Raw genomic sequence first — 15,777 nt, forward strand, 5'->3', positions numbered from 1 at the left:
TCTTGGATAAATATCTAGGAGTGGGATTGCTGGGTCATAAAGGACATTCATATGTTGAAATTTATAGCTGTTATTCTGTTTTCCAGAGTGGCTGTTCCATTCTGCATTCCCAGCATTAATATATGAAAGTTCCAGTAGCCTCAAATTCTCACCAAACTTGAAGGTGTCCGTCTTTATTTTTAGATAATTCAATGGTGTGTAGAGGTTTAAAGTGCATTTTCCTGATGATCAAAGATGTTGAGCATTATTTCATGCATTTACTGGACATTTGTATATCTTCTTTTGTGAAGTGTCTGTTCAAATCTTCTGCCCATTAATATTTTTTTGGTCTTCTTCCTGTCTAATTGTAAGAGTTCTTTAAATATTCTCGACAAAAGACCTTTTTTAGGTATGTGTATTAGGAATATTTTCTAAAAGTCTGTGGATTGCCTTTTTTTTCTTTAAGATTTAGAAAGACCTTTTTTTGTTATTTTGCGTTACGCGGGCCTTTCAATGTTGTGGCGTCTCCTGTTGTGAAGCACAGGCTCCGGACGTGCAGGCTCAGCGGCCATGGCTCACGGGCCCAGCCGCTCCACGGCATGTGGGATCTTCCCGGACCGGGACACAAACCTGTGTCCCCTGCATCGGCAGGCGGACTCTCAACCACTGCGCCACCAGGGAAGCCCTATTTTATTTTTTTAAACATCTTTATTGGAATATAATTGCTTTACTGTGTTGTGTTAGTTTTTGCTGTATAACAAAGTGAATCAGCTATATGCATACATATATCCCCATATCCCCTCCCTCTTGCATCTCCCTCCCACCCTCCCTATCCCACCCCTCTAGGTGGTCACAAAGCACTGAGCTGATCTCCCTGTGCTATGAGGCTGCTTCACACTAGCTATCCATTTTACATTAGGTGGTGTGCATATGTCAATGCTACTCTCTCACTACGTCCCAGCTTACCCTTTCCCCCCCCCGAGTCCTTAAGTCCATTCTCTACATGTGTGTCTTTATTCCTGTCCTGCCCTAGGTTCATCAGAACCTTTTTTTTTTGTTTTTTAGATTCCATATATATGTGTTTGCATATGGTATTTGTTTTTCTCTTTCTGACCTCACTCTGTATGACAGAGTGAATATCTCTTGTACTCACTACAAATAACTCACTACAAATAACTCAATTCCACCTCACTACAAATAACTCACAAATAATTTCATTTCTTCATATGGCTGAATAATATTCCATTGCATATATGTGCCACATCTTCTTTATCCATTCATCTGTTGATGGACACTTAGGTTGCTTCCATGTCCTGGCTATTGTAAATAGAGCTGCAATGAACATTGTGGTACATGACTCTTTTTGAATTATGGTTTTCTCAGGCTATACGCCCAGTAGTGGGATTGCTGGGTCATATGGTAGTTCTATATTTAGTGCTTTAAGGAACCTCCATACTGTTCTTCATAGTGGCAGTATCAGTTTACATTCCCACCAATAATGCCGAAGGGTTCCCTTTTCTCCACACCCTCTTCAGCATTTATTGTTTGTAGATTTTTTGATTATGGTCATTCTGACTGGTGTGAGGTGATACCTCATTGTAGTTTTGATTTGCATTTCTCTAATGATTAGTGATGTTGAGCATCCTTTCATGTGTTTGTTGGCAATCTGTATATCTTCTTTGGAAAAATGTCTGTTTAGGTCTTCTGCCCATTTTTGGATTGGGTTTTTTGTTTTTTTGATATTGAGCTGCATGAGCTGCTTGTATGTTTTGGAGGTTAGTCCTTTGTCAATTGCTTCGTTTGCAAATATTTTCTCCCATTCTGAGGGTTGTTTTTTCATCTTGTTTATGGTTACCTTTGCTGTGCAAAAGCCTTTAAGTTTCATCAGGTCTCATTTGTTTATTTTTGTTTTTATTTCCATTCCTCTAGGAGGTGGGTCAAAAAGGATCTTGCTGTGATTTATGTCATAGAGTGTTCTGCCTATGTTTTCCTCTAAGAGTTTTATAGTGTCTGGCCTTACATTTAGGTCTTTAATCCATTTTGAGTTTATTTTTGTGTATTGTGTTAGGAAGTGTTCTAATTTCATTCTTTTACATGTAGCTGTCCAGTTTTCCCAGCACCACTTATTGAAGAGGCTGTCTTTTCTCCATTGTATATTCTTGCATCCTTTATCAAAGATAAGGTGACCATATGTGCATGGATTTATCTCTGGGCCTTCTGTCCTGTTCCATTGATCTATATTTCTGTTTTATGTGCCAGTACCATACTGTTTTGATTAATGTAGCTTTGTAGTATAGTCTAAAGTCCAAGAGCCTGATTCCTCCAGCTCCGTTTATCGTTCTCAAGATTGCTTTGGCTATTTGGGGTCTTTTGTGTTTCCATACAAATTGTGAAATTTTTTGTTCTAGTTCTGTAAAAAATGCCATTGCTAGTTTGATAGGGATTGCATTGAATCTGTAGATTGCTTTGGGTAGTATACTCATTTTCACAATGTTGATTCTTCCAATCCAAGAACATGGTATATCTCTCCATCTGTTTACATCATCTTTAATTTCTTTCATCAGTGTCTTATAGTTTTCTGCATACAGGATTTTTTTCTCCTTAAGTAGGTTTATTCCTAGATATTTTATTCTTTTCGTTGCAGTGGTAAATGGGAGTGTTTCCTTAATTTCTCTTTTAGATTTTTCATCATTAGTGTATAGGAATGCAAGAGATTTCTGTGCATCAATTTTGTATCCTGCTACTCTACGAAATTCATTGATTAGCTCTAGCAGTTTTCTTGTAGCATCTTTAGGGGTTTGTCTTTTTATTCTTTAATGGTGTTTTTGGACTAGAAGTCTTCAATCTTGATTAAGTTTAAGTTATAATTTTTTCTTTTATATTTTGTGCTTCTAATTTGCTCTATCTAAAAATATGTTTACCTATCCCATGGTCACAAAGATTTTCTCTCATGTATTTTTCTAGAAGTCTTTAACTTTAGCTTCTATCTATGATCAATTTTGAGTTAATTTTTGTGTATTACATGAGGTAAGGGTCAAGGTTTATTTTTAAAATATGATATCTGATTTTTCTAGAACTATCTTGGAAACACTATCCTTTACTTATTGAATTACCTCTGTTGAAAATCATTTGATTATGTCTGGTTCTGTTTCTGAACTGTCTATTCTGTTCCATTTATTTATATGCCTTTTATGTAAATGCCACACTGTCTCCATTTCTATAACTTTATAGACAGTCTCAAATTCAGATAGTTTAAGTTTTCCAAGTTTGTGATTCCCTTTCAAAATTTGTTTGACTATTCTAGGTCTTTTGCATTACATCACTATGTTTTAATAATAGCCTATTAATTTCTTTAAAAAAGCTTCCTGGGATTTTGATTGGAATTGCATAGAATATATAGACCAATTCAGGGAAAGTTGACCTATGTACAACGCATTTTGAAGAACTGAAAGCATATTAAGCATATTCTCTGATTACAATGGAAATAAATTGTAGATAAATAACAAAAATATGGCTTGAGGATCCCCACATTTTATTGAAATTTTGTAAAACATATCCATATAAGCCCTGGGTCAAAGAAGAAATCACAAGGGAAATTTGAAAATGTTTTAAACTGAATGATAAAACACACATGTCAAAATGTATAGAATGTGGCCACAGCAGTGCTTAAAGGGATACAGCTTTATATGCTTACATAAGGTAGAATAAGCTTTAAAATAAATAATATAAGATCCCACTCAAGAAGCTAAATTAAGCCCTAAGTGAATAGAAGAAATCAAAAACAAAGAGTGGATATCAGTGAAATAGAAAACAGAAAAGCAATAGAGAAGTCCCCCTCACTCCCAATTGTGTCACTCACTCTGGGGGAGTTCAGCTGTCACATTGTTAAGAAGAGGCCCAGGTGGTGAGGAACTGAAGGTACACTTTCAGATGGCTGAAGCCCTAGCCCGTGTCTTTACTGCAACCTCATACTAGAACCTGAGCCAAAACCACTGCTAAGCTATTCCTAGATTCCTAACCCACAGTGACTGTGTGAGATAATAAATATTTGTTGTTTTAAGATGATTTAGCAAGATCCTTTTTGACCCACCTCCTAGAGGAATGGAAATAAAAACAAAAATAAACAAATGGGACCTAATGAAACTCAAAAGCTTTTGCACAGCAAAGGAAACTATGAACAAGACAAAAAGACAACCCTCAGAATGGGAGAAAATATTTGCAAACGAAGCAACTGACAAAGGATTAATCTCCAAAATATACAAGCAGTTCATGCAGCTCAATATCAAAAAAACAAAAAACCCAATCCAAAAATGGGCAGAAGACCTAAACAGACATTTCTCCAAAGAAGATATACAGATTGCCAAGAGGCACATGAAAAGCTGCTCAACATCAGGGATCATTAGAGAAATGCAAATCAAAACTACAGTGAGGTATCACCTCACTCCGGTTGGAATGACCATCATCAAAAAATCTACAAACAATAAATGCTGGAGAGGGTGTGGAGAATAGGGAACCCTTCTGCATTGTTGGTGGGAATGTAAACTGATACCGCCACTATGAAGAACAGTATGGATGTTGCTTAAGAAACTAAAACTAGAACTACCATATGACCCAGCAATCCCACTACTGGGCGTATAGCCTGAGAAAACCATAATTCAAAAAGAGTCATGTACCACATTGTTCATTGCAACTCTATTTACAATAGCCAGGACATGGAAGCAACTTAAGTGTTCATCGACAGATGAATGGATAAAGAAGATGTGGCACATATATACAATGGAATATTATTCAACCATAAAAAGAAACAAAATTGAGTTATTTGTAGTGAGGTGGATGGACCTAGAGCCTGACATACTGAGTGAAGTAAGTCAGAAAGAGAAAAACAAATACAGTATGTTAGCACATATATATGGAATCTAAAAATTAAAAGAAGGAAATGGTTGTGAAGAACTTAGGGGCAGGACAGGAATAATGACACAGATGTAGAGAATGGACTTGAAGACACGGGGAGGGGGAAGGGTCAGCTGGGACGAAGTGAGAGAGTGGCATGGACATAGTACCAAATGTAAAATAGCTAGCTAGTGGGAAGCAGCCACATAGCACAGGGAAATTGGCTCGGTGCTTTGTGACCACCAAGGGGGGTTGGATAGGGAAGGTGGGAGGGAGACGAAAGAGGGAGGAGATATGTGGATGTATGTATATGTATAGCTGGTTCACTTTGTTATAAAGCAGAAACTAACACATCATTGTAAAGCAATTATACTCCAATAAAGATGTTGAAAAAAAATAGAGAACATTAATGGAATCAAAGCTGTTTTTTTGGAAAAGATTTATGATCATCTAGCTAGAGTTATCAAGAAAAAAAATTCAAATTATCAACATGAGGAATGATATGACATCACTACAGATCCCACAGAAATTAAAAAGGTAAAAGAATATTATATGCTGTTATATATTACTTTATACCAATAAATTGAACAACCTAAGTGAAATAGAAAAATATTTTGAAAGGCATAAATGACACAAACTGGCATAGAAAAAAATTTAAAACCTGAATACCTCTCATTCTTTTAAAGACATTAAATTTGGAATTTAAAAACTTTTCCCAAAGAAATCTCCAGGCCTGGCTGGTGTCAATGGTAAATTCTAGCATATTTTTAAAGAAGAAATAATATCAACTTTACACAAAGTATTTCCGAAAACAGGTGAAGAGAGAAGTATTACCCTGACACTAAAATCAGACAAAGATAATACATACTGATAGCCTTCATTAACATATATGCAATAAACAATAAAATATTACAAAATAGAATCCAGCAATATAGAAAAAGATAATACATCATAACTAAATGGGAATTATCTCAGGAATGCAAGTTGGTTTACCCTTAGAAAATAATGAATGCAATACAGTGTATCAATGAAGTCAAGGAGAAAAACTGTATAACCATCCTGATAGATGGTGAAAAAGTATTGGAGAAATTCAGCAACCATACACATGTATTTTTTAAGTTCCTCAGCAAACTAGGAGTAGAGGGAACTTCCTCAACACAATAAAAGGCATCTACAAAAAAAAAATCTACAGCTAATGTTATGTTTAATGCCAGACTGAATGTTTTCACCCTAATACCTGGGATAAGGCAAGGATGTGTGATCTCATCACTTCCATTCAGTGTTGTAATGGAGATCCTTGCCAGCTCAATAAGGCAATAAAAAGGTAATAAAAGGCCTACAGATTGGAAAGGAAAAAGTAAAAGTTACTTTATTCACAGATGACATAATTGTACATATTGAAAATCCTAAAGAATCTATGATAAAAACCATTATAACTAATAGATTAATATAGCAAGATTACAAGATACAAGATTAATATTTAAAAAACCATTTGCTATTCTGTATACTAGGACAATGAAGAATTGCAAAATAAAACTCAAAAGCAGTGCCATTCAAATAGTATCAAAAAACATAAAATACCCATAAATTTAAGAAAAATATCTAAGACCTCTACAATAAAAATTACTATTTCAGAGACAAATTTTTAAAGCCCTAAATAAATAGAGAGATATACGGGTTCATGGATCAAAAAACTTAATTTTTGTAAATAGATCACTTTTCCCTGAATTATCTATAAGATTTTAAAATGAATCTATAGATTCAAAATCTTAGGAAGCTTTTTAAAAGAAATTGATGGATATTTAAAAATCTTATAGTGCTATAAAGCAAAGGACCTAGAATAGGTGCTGAAAACTAGATATAGAAGCTAAAACTATAAAACTTCTACATGTATTATAGATCTCACAGTACATTGTTATCATTTTTGTTTAAAACTGTATGTTAACTTTTGAAGAAATTTTAAAATGAAATAAACTTCTTTTTTTTTTTTTTCTGCAGTACGCGGGCCTCTCACTGTTGTGGCCTCTCCCGTTGTGGAGCACAGGCTCCGGACGCGCAGGCTCAGCAGCCATGGCTCACGGACTCAGCCACTCTGCGGCATGTGGGATCTTCCTGGACCGGGGCACGAACCCGTGTCCCCTGCATTGGCAGGTGGACTCTCAACCACTGCGCCACCAGGGAAGCCCTAAAAATGAAATAACCTTCTTTTGTATTTATTTGTATACTTAGCATTTTTGGACTTTTTTTGTTCCTTTTGTAGATCTGAATTTCCTTCTGTTATCATTTTCCTTCAACCTGAAAAACTCCCTTTTACATTTATTGTAGTTTAGGTCTGCTGATCATAAATTCTCTCAATCTTTGTTGAAAATGTCTTCATTTTATTTTTATTTTGAACAATATTTTTGATGGATATAGAATTCTAGATTTACTTTTTTTTTTCTCTTCCTTTTGGTACTTTAAAAAAATGTCATTCAATTGTCTTTGGCTTATTTTGTTTCTGATATGAAGTCAGTGATTTTCTTATTTTTGTTCTTCTATATCAAGTGTGTGTCTTTTTTCCTCTGGTTACGTTTAATATTTCCTCTCTGTTTCTAGTTTTCAGAAATTTAAATATGATGTGCCTTAATGTGTTTTTCTTTGTGTTTACACTGTGTAAGCTGTATCGCTATTCTTGGACCTGTAAGCTTATATTTTTCATTAAATTTTGAAAAATTTTGGCCATTATTTCCTATAGTTTCTATTTTTATGTCTCCAAGTTCACTGATCTTTTCTAGTGTAATCTGCCATTAATCTCATTTGGTAAATTTTCATTTCAGATAATATATTTTTCAGCTCCAAAAATTCCATTTGTGTTCTCTTTTATTTCTTCAATTTCTCTATTTTTTTGGTTTATATTTTCTTTGAAATCTTTGAACATATGTATAATATCGCTTTAAAAATCGTGAATACTGTGATCTCTGTAATTTCTGTGTGTGTTTCTATTGTCTAACTCCCCCCACTGTCCCTGTCCCCAGTAATTTTTTAAAAATTTTTTCTTGAAGTATAGTTGATTTACAATGTTGTGCAGGACTAGTAATTTTTGATAGGACACTGGACATTGTAATTGTCATATTGTTAAATGGATTTTGGTATCTTCTTTTAAAAATTACTGGATTATTTTGGGGCAGAGAATTAAGTTACTTGCAGATGATCTTGATCCTTTTGAGGTTTTAAATTTAATTTAATTTAATTTTATTAATTAATTAATTTATTTTTGTCTGTGTTGGGTCTTCATTTCCGTGCAAGGGCTTTCTCTAGTTGTGGCAAGCAGGGGCCACTCTTCATCGCGGTGCGTGGGCCTCTCACTATCGTGGCCTCTCTTGTTGTGGAGCACAGGCTCCAGACGCACAGGCTCAGCAGTTGTGGCTCACGGGCCTAGTTGCTCTGCGGCATGTGGGATCTTCCCAGACCAGGGCTCGAACCCATGTCCCCTGCATTAGTAGGCAGACTCTCAACCACTGTGCCACAAGGGAAACCCCTTTTGAGGTTTTTTCGTGAAGGTCTGCAGTGGCCTTGCTCTAGTATAGTTTAGACCTAATACCTCTGAGTCTCTTCTAAATGCCCTGCTTGTTCAATGAGATTTTTCCACCACAACTGGTTAGAACTTGGATGACTCCCAGCCCTGTATGAATTCTGGGAATTGTTCAGCTTATGGCTCCTTGTTCGTTGTTCTTTCACTCATAGTTATTCTTTGCCTGGTTTTAGTGGTGTCTTACCACACATATACAGAAATGGATATTTTGTCAAAGACTCAAGGGGCCACCTATGCAGATTTCTGGAGTTCTTTCTCTGTATATCTCTCTCCTCTCTGACACTTTGCCCTAGAGTCTCCAAATTCTAATATTATCTCTTCAATTCAGTGAGATCCTGTGATCTACTTGAGTTTTGCTTTTATACACTCCAGTCTTCAGTAGAAAACTGGGGTATTTTTAGGACTTATCTCATTTGTTTCCTTTCTTTCTCGAGTCAAGCCCTGTGCAGTCTGCAGCGCATGTTAGAAAAGAATTGTTTCATATATTTTGCCCTTAAAAATAGTGGTTTAGGACTTCCTGGTGGCGCAGTGGTTAAGAATCTGCCTCACAATTCAGGGGACATGGGTTCGATCCCTGGTCTGGGAAGATTCCATATACCATGGAGCAACTAAGCCCATGTGCCACAACTACTGAAGCCCACGCGCCTAGATCCCATGCTCTGCAACGAGAGCAGCCACTGCAATGAGAAACCCATGCACCGCAACGAAGAGTAGCCCCCCACTCACTGCAAGTAGAGAAAGCCTGTGCACAGCAACAAAGACCCAACACAGCCAAAAATAAATAAATAAGTAAATTTATTTTTTAAAAAGTGGTTTATATTGGGAAGGCAAGTATCAGTTACTATATCGTACTTGAAGTATAAAATTGAATTTTAAGGTAATGGTATAATCCTTTTCCATTAGTCTTTGTAGGCATATATAGTTTTACTTGGTGACTGGTTAACTGAAAAAAATCCTCTTAGCTCAATTTTTAGAAATTAAGAATTACCAATAAGGAAACTAGACTCTTAAAGGTGAATTGATTTCATGTGTCCTTTGCCCACCAGACAGGACTCCATAATGATTTTGGAGGAAACTTGGCTTCATTCTCTCTTAACAAATATCAAAATATCCTTCATTTTCTCACCTTCTCTGTTCTTGTCTACAGAAAATGAATTCAAAACAGATGGAGGAGAGACACATTAGATCAGAAGGGACAGTGCTGCTCTGGATGCCGGTTACAGTGCACAAAATACGTCCCTTTTCACAGAGCTACTAGTGTGGGATACGTAGAGAGGTCTCTTATCTTGGCTTTGCGTTGTGGTTTTATGTTTTAAGCCATAACTTAGGAAGTGCCATGGTACCTGGCTGACAAACCAGTTGACATAAATGTGCTAACCATATACTGGCAGGTGGCCTGGTCTGCTAGCTGGCTTCTGAGAAATGATAAACACAGAGGCCTCACAGACAGATCACCACTATCTCCAGCCTCTAAAAGTTGTGGAATCAGAGTCTACAGCAAGTTCATTGCTCTCTTATTTTCACTGGAAATGGACCAAAGAAACTGCCAAAGGCTCTTTCTGTGTCTGACATCCATCACACAATGCACCATTGTTTGTCAAGCTGTTGGGTTCTTTATCTGGGTGGACCTAGAAAGTTAAATATACATACATACACTATCTACTTACCTATTTATCTAAACACAGATGTGCTTTAGATGTATATATTATAACTACAGTTTAATGTATAGAAACTAGTGGAGGTTAGTTTCTCAATTCCCTCATCTGTAATATAGGGGTAATATTAATTCCCACTGTAAAGGGTAGAAGGATGTGATGAATTAATACATGCAAATAACTTAGTGCCTAGTACATAGTGCCTTAGCTCAATATGTTTTTTACTACTGTTATTATACATTATAGATGCAATAATCTTGCTTTTTGATTATCCCAAGACTCATTCTATAGGGTATGCTATGAGCTTGGCCCCCCCTCTGGCCTTGTTTTAGCTTTTTTGTGATATTTATCTGCATACTCTATTTAGCATATACTTTAGGATACACATTTTGACGGTTGAGGTAACAGATCTACCTGAGTATTAATATCTACCAGCCAAAACCAAGAAGAAAACTGAGGTAAGAAAATTCAAGTTAAATCGTGGTCATTCATAAATGTTGCGTGGAAAAGACTTGTCGACATAGTTGTTCTGCCTGAGACCTGGGCACAGGTGTGACAGACAAGAATGGGATTGTAAAATGCTGAATGGAAAAGGTATACAAAGTTAAAAGGCATCACAGAAGCCACCCAACCCATTTTAAACAGAAGGAACTGAGAAACTTACCACTATCTGTGGCGATCATTTACTTATTGACTCTGAGCCCCAAACACACCATTCTATACTCTTTTGCCAGCTGACTTCCTGTTGGGTCCTGTTAATTTCTATCACTAGATTGGAAAAGGTAGGAGCGGAGGAATAAAGGTTTCCTTCTTATTTTTATTTAGTCTTGTCAGTGTTGCCTTGACTTTGGAGGTTTACTCTTGTCTTTGGCTTCTTTTAGCTTTGTCAGAACCAGCTATATTTTACGTGCTCAGGGATATTGCTAGTAGCCAGATGTTGCCCCTTTCCCAGTTCCATGGACATCCTTCTCTGAGATTTTCAGATTTTTTCAGCAGCTGGAAGTATTGTCTCCTCAGAGGGCTAAGCTCCAGTCAGCTTAATGAGTATCCCTCTTCTGAGCCTCTAGGTTTTGATAATCCCAACCACTTCCCTTTTTTCCACCTAATCCTAAGGGTTGTAGATTCTTCCTTCAGTTATCATGTTTAAATATTTGGTGTAATTTCTCTTTCTTCTTCCCTCCTTCCCCCTTTCTTTTTTCCTTCCTTCCTTCCTCCCTCCCTCTCTTCCTTCCTTCCTTCCTTCCATGAACAGAATGTTTCTAATAGGAATAGTCTTATTAAACATATTACAAACAATGGGATTCTTGGATTCGTTCCGTTATCACGTTGGCCTTGAATGTAGCGCTAAGCTCCTTTCCAAAGAAAAACAAAATGTAGTTTTGGCCCTTTAACAACATGGGTTTGAAATGCGAAGCTTCACTTATATGTGGATTTTTTTCAATAGTAAGTACTACAGTACCACACGATCCCTGGTTGGTTGAATCTGTGGCTGTGGTGCTGCCAATATGGAGGAACCTTGGATGTAGAGGGCCGAAAAGAGGGCCGAATATAATTTATATGCGGATTTCTGACTGCTGGGGAGGGTCGGTGCCCCTGCGTTGTTCAAGGGTCAACTATACTCTTAGTCTATGGCATGCAGTGGCACGATCACTACATTATCAACTCTGGTTACTTGGAATAAAGTTCCTGTTAAAGTAAGTTCCTTGGCGGGCAACGTGACAGCTGCACTTGATTGTTGTGTAGTAATAATGAGGACAAGGGCTGTCGGATGATGGCTTTTTTCAGTCTTCACTAGAGGAATAACAAAAAGAAAATGACAAGCTCAGTGTTTTAAATTCTCTGCCTAAGCCTCAGAGAGACAGAGAATTTCTATGGTTGTCTTATAAAAGACCATTATATTTCTTATAGTTGTGGAACAAATATTATTGATGGGAGACGGTCTCTCCCTTCCTTGAAAACTCTATTTAATCTCAACTGACCCTGTTGTCTTGTGAGAGTATTTTATTCTGCCAAGGCCATCAAGACCCACTTTTTATTGCCTCTAGACATATAGGTAGAGTCAGATCCCACCATGTACAGGAGTACAAATGTAAATCTGACCTGTGAAGAGATAGTATATATTCCAAGAGAATTGCATGATTTAGTTAATTTATATCAGCTCAAACCTGGGGAGTATGGACTATGTGTGGGAATAAATTCTAAGTGTATTAAACCAAGGAGAATAGAATATAATGTGACGTTAAGCTGAATTTATTGATATTGGTGCATTTACCAGAGCTACTGGATTTAGTGAGTTAGCTTAACTAGCTTGAGGTGGTTCTGACAGTGTGCTTGATTGGTTGCCTGAAACTAGGGTTAAATAGTGACCTACATTCTGAGATGTCAGAACTTCTGTAACATAATGTAGAACAGGGTCAACAAATTATGGTCCATGGGTCAAATCTGCGATCTAAGAATGGTTTTTACCCTGTGAAGTGTTACAAAAAGAAGGAGGAGAAGAGGAAAAGGAGGAGGATTACATGCAGCCTGCAAAGCTGAAAATATAAGCCATCTGGACGTTTATAGAAAAAGTTGAGGACCTCTGATATAGAGAAAGGAATCAAAGGTTTAAGGTGGTAGGTAATGAAATAGTTTTATCATGTCCAAACCCTCATTTTCTCTGTGTCATCCAGGTGTGTTTACAGCCATGGCGTATGTGGGCTCAGGTTAAACATAACTGGGAAGAATTTGATTTCTCTTAAACTCCTCAATGTTTGCATTGATGGGAGAATAATGATGTAAAAGACTCCTCCTTGCCTGTACTCTTGTTCTCTGGTACCCCTTGGAAGACGGTGGACAGGGGATGTTAAAAACTGGTGAGCTGTTGGATAGGGACTGGTTATGTGTTGGGTCTTTTCTTCTTTTAGTATTGTGGCTTCCTGAAGGGCTAAGGGAAGAGAAGGCTTAGCATTTCTGAGACCCATGCTTTAAAACACCTTATTCAGGCTGAGGTAAAGGTTCCTAAGATAAAGTCGTTGTGCATAACTCCACATACCTTCTTAACACTGGGGCTGACAAAGTGATTGCTGATTGTGTGATTCATTTCCATGGTTACCGCAAATTCTTTTGGGGAGAAATTCTGTTCCTTTTCCAGCTTATCTTTTCCAACTCACAGGCTTTTTAAAAAGCAATGTTTGTAGTTCCTGCCACTCCAGTGTCAACGAGAGAATTTATTTTATAATGTGTATGAACTGGCAGCTTCTCGAAAAAAAAAGCATTGTTGTCAGAATGAAGTCATCTGTTTGGAGATCAGAGCCTCAAGTGTCATTCAAGGGGCAGGAACCCAGTGCCCTCTGCATGCTCAACCCTTTGGCACACAGAGCCGTTGTCAAAACCTGTTTCCAGAGCAACTGAATTCTCCCCTGAAATTAGTTGGCAGCTCCTCTCTCTGAGGGTCTGGAGTAAATCCTTTCAAGGGATTTTTTTAAGGCAGCTTGTCTCTGATGGAAACCGAGATTGCTGCCAGCTAAAGAATTTAGCAATACCCTAAAGTGGGCTCACCTAATAAATGTTTAGAGTCTACAGGCCAAGGTGTGTGTTTAGGGGTTGGGCGCTATATGTCCCCATCAACTCCGAAACATGTAGATGGTCAAAACAACATCTGGCATTTGGGGTACTTTCGGAATAATATAATATCTGGATACATAATGCTGAGAAACAGCTTCTGAGGGTATTCCTCCCATGCATCTACCCAAATTGAGTTTGGAATAGATAGACAAAAATTCTGTTTTCTGACTGTGGCACAGTGGGGTCTGGAGAAAGAGAAGACTAGACGCTCTTTTGACTTTTTACGTCTTTACTTTTTTTTTTTTTTAAACATCTTTATTGGAGTATAATTGCTTTACAATGGTGTATTAGTTTCTGCTGTATAACAAAGTGAATCAGCTATACATATACATATATCCCCATATCTCCTCCCTCTTGCATCTCCCTCCCAACCTCCCTATCCCACTCCTCTAGGTGGTCACAAACCGCCAAGCTGATCTCCCTGTGCTATGCAGCTGCTTCCCACTAGCTATCTATTTTACATTTGGTAGTGTATATATGTCCGTGCCACTCTCTCACTTCATTCATCTTATCCTGCCTGCCCCCTCCCCATGTCCTCAAGTCCATTCTCCATGTCTTCATCTTTATTCCTGTCCTGCCCCTTGGATCTTCAGAACCTTTTTTTTTTTTTAGATCCATATATATGTGTTAGCATATGGTATTTGTTTTTCTCTTTCTGACTTACTTCACTCTGTATGACAGACTCTAGGTCCATCCACCTCACTACAAATAACTCAATTTTGTTTCTTTTTATGGCTGAGTAATATTCCATTGTGTATATGTGCCACATCTTCTTTATCCATTCATCTGTCAGTGGACACTTAAGTTGATTCCATGTCCTGGCTATTGTAAATAGAGCTGCAATGAACAATGTGGTACATGACTCTTTTTGAATTATGGTTTTCTCAGGGTATATGTCCAGTAGTGGGATTGCTGCATTAAATGGTAGTTCTAGTTTTAGTTTTTTAAGAAACCTCCATACTGTTCTCCATAGTGGCGGTATCAATTTACATTCCCTAAAACAGTGCAAAAGGGTTCCCTTTTCCCTTTTCTCACACCCTCTCCAGCATTTATTGCTTGTAGATTTTTTGATAATGGCCATTCTGACCGGTGTGAGGTGATACCTCATTGTAGTTTTGATTTGCATTTCTCTAATGATTAGTGATGTTGAGCATCCTTTCATGCATTTGTTGGCAATCTGTATATCTTCTTTGGAGAAATGTCTGTTTAGATCTTCTGCCCATTTTTGGATTGGGTTGTTTGTTTTTTGATATTGAGCTGCATGAGCTGCTTGTATATTTTGAAGATTAATCCTTTGTCAGTTGCTTCGTTGCAAATATTTTCTCCCATTCAGAGGGTTGTCTTTTCATCTTGTTTATGGTTTCCTTTTCTGTGCAAAAGCTTTTAAGTTTCCATAGGTTCCATTTGCTTATTTTTATTTCCATTACTCTAGGAGCTGAGTCAAAAATGATATTGCTGTGATTTATGTTATGGAATGTTCTGCCTATGTTTTCCTCTAAGAGTTTTATAGTGTCTGGCCTTACATTTAGATCTTTAATCCATTTTGAGTTTATTTTTATGTATGGTGTTAGGGAGTGTTCTAATTTCATTCTTTTACATGTAGCTGTCCAGTTTTCCCAGCACCACATATTGAAGAGGCTGTCTTTCCTCCATTGTATATTCTTGCCTCCTTTATCAAAGACAAGGTGACCATATGTGCATGGATTTATCTCTGGGCCTTCTATCCTGTTCCATTGATCTATATTTCTGTTTGTGTGCCAGTACCATACTGTCTTGATTACTGTAGCTTTGTAGTATAGTCTGAAGTCCAGGAGCCTGACTCCTCCAGCTCTGTTTTTCTTTCTCAAGATTGCTTTGGCTATTTGGGGTCTTTTGTGTTTCCATACAAATTGTGAAATTTTTTGTTCTAGTTCTGTGAAAAATGCCAATGGTAGTTTGATAGGGATTGCATTGAATCTGTAGATTGCTTTGGGTAGTATAGACATTTTGACAATGTTGATTCTTCTAGTCATCTATAATTTCTTTCAACAGTGTCTTATAGTTTTCTGCATACAGGGCTTTTGTCTCCTTAGGTAG

The sequence above is a fragment of the Neophocaena asiaeorientalis genome, unplaced genomic scaffold, assembly GCF_003031525.2.
Source record: "Neophocaena asiaeorientalis asiaeorientalis breed wild unplaced genomic scaffold, Neophocaena_asiaeorientalis_V1.1 scaffold171, whole genome shotgun sequence".
Classification (NCBI taxonomy): Eukaryota; Metazoa; Chordata; class Mammalia; order Artiodactyla; family Phocoenidae; genus Neophocaena; species Neophocaena asiaeorientalis.